Source organism: Cydia pomonella, chromosome 21 (genome assembly GCF_033807575.1).
Source record: "Cydia pomonella isolate Wapato2018A chromosome 21, ilCydPomo1, whole genome shotgun sequence".
Lineage (NCBI taxonomy): Eukaryota > Metazoa > Arthropoda > Insecta > Lepidoptera > Tortricidae > Cydia > Cydia pomonella.
The window spans coordinates 12,075,965-12,078,077 of record NC_084723.1 but is presented as its reverse complement, the minus strand read 5'-3'; positions in this window follow the sequence as shown (position 1 = coordinate 12,078,077).

Below are 2,113 nucleotides of genomic sequence, written 5' to 3'. Positions count from 1 at the left end.
TTTGATTTTTTTTTGGTTTCTTGAATGTGTTTATAAATTAAAATCAAATGGTATTAGTAAACCTGCCATTTAAAATTAATTTCAACTTTTTCTTTTCTTATAACTTAGTTTTTGCAAAGTATTAGGTATTTGTCATTTATTTTACATCTATCAATCAATGACGATATACGATACATCCCATTGTAGCAACGTAGCCATCAAAAAGGCGTTTTGCAGTAACAATGAAAAAAAGATTTTTTTTTTCAATTGGAAATAACCCAGAAACTAGTAGTATTCCAGAAAAGTTTATAGTCTTTAACCTTTCGGGCTCCTCGTGAAACACCGTGTATATCTACCAAATTGTATCGACATCAGAAGAAAAAAAAACTAAGTATAAAAATCGCCCCTTCGGTGGTTTTGCGAAATCAAAGATTTTTAAATTTCGAATGGCGCTGCCAACCGTACATCTATATAATTATGTTTACATCGTCTGTCGCATCATCGAATCGGGTCATTGCACTCTGAATCATCCCGTCTCTTTCAACATTTAACATTTTCCATCTTATCGCAATGGGATAAGGTGCATAATTGTGTAGATATTTTTGAAGGTTTTATTGTCGTTTGTTTCTGGGAAATTTTCGATAACAAAGACAGTATTGAGTTAGGTCTTTTGACCTAATTTGACGTATAAGTGCTATTCAGGTTTGTCAAAGAACAAAAGATGTTCAGTGAAGGAACGCCTAAAGTGATTTTAATTAGTACGATGTATATCCTCTACTCGGTGGGCAAAATAAAATATGTTTTTACAAGTTATATTTAACTTGCAAAGTTTGTATTGTATGTTCGGGTCAAATCTTGCAAGCTATATTAGACACACTTCCCATTTTTCGATTGAGCGATTTTTCTACTTCATATATGTAGATCAGGATCTCTAGAACTGTGCCGTATGCATAATTATTAGATAACAAGATTTTTTTTATGTACGATCCCAGACTTTTCGAAAAAGGGTCCAAGATTCTGGAGAAATCAAGTTTTATTTAGTAAGGTACTAATCCGTACAATCTGTAAGGCACATATAGTTTGGCCAGGGACTCTAATTTCAAACACAGACAGAGAGATTCATACAGTTTGTCTACTAGTACTAGCATCCAAAACTATTGGACGAGTGTAGTATCTTATTTACTGACAATTTTGGTTTGCCACATTATTATTACCACCAAGTGATAAAGTAGATTTACCTGCGGATGAAGACAACAAAAAGAATGAAAGTTTATCCATTTTTGTCAATGCTGTTTTTTTTCTAGCAGATTATCAGGCCCCTCTTCACTCTGCTGACATTTGTCACCTGGCTTTGCTGGTTCTTTTTTAATGAGACAGTCAGTAAACGAGCAGACGAGCCGCCTGATGGGAAGCCGTCACCGTCGCCCATGGACATAATCAACATCGGAGTAGCTTTTGCACAGCGTTGCCGACCCTTGAGAACCCTAAATACTTGCTTCTTGAAGAACCCTATTTCCTAGCACAAAGGAAATACCTCGGGAGGTAACTCATTCCACATTCTGCACGTTCTGGGAAGAAACGAGCGAGATGCCCGCTTTTTCTTGGTGTGCCATGTAGGTATCTAAGGGCTCCTCTACACGATGGCCCAGCGTAGGCCAGTCTAAGGGACGCAGCTATGTGGTGGAATGAGATAGCAATATTATTTGCTCCCTCTAACGCATAGATGCCTCCCTTGGACTGGCCTACGCTGGGCCATCGTGTAGAGGAGCCATAAGAAGTGGGGAAAAGCTCTGCCTCGCAAGAGCCAGTGTGGCACTGCAGAGCAGGCATAATGCTTCTGGCCTGAGGGTTGCCACATGGAATACGGCGCTATATGTATCGCGCCTGCATGTTTCCGCCACAGCAGAAGATGTCCGCAAGAAGATCCGTTACGAGCTGAAAGTATTCCAGCTGCGATCGCAGCATTACGTGCACTACAGCTCGTTTGTGGTGCGAGCGCCGCGGCCGCTGCTGGAAACCATTGCGAGCGCGGACTTCTGGCCGAAGGGTGTGATATTTCGGCGGTACCGCATCCCGCACCGGAACAGGTGGCGCAACCGAAAACTGCGTCCTAAGATTGTTATTATTGTATGTA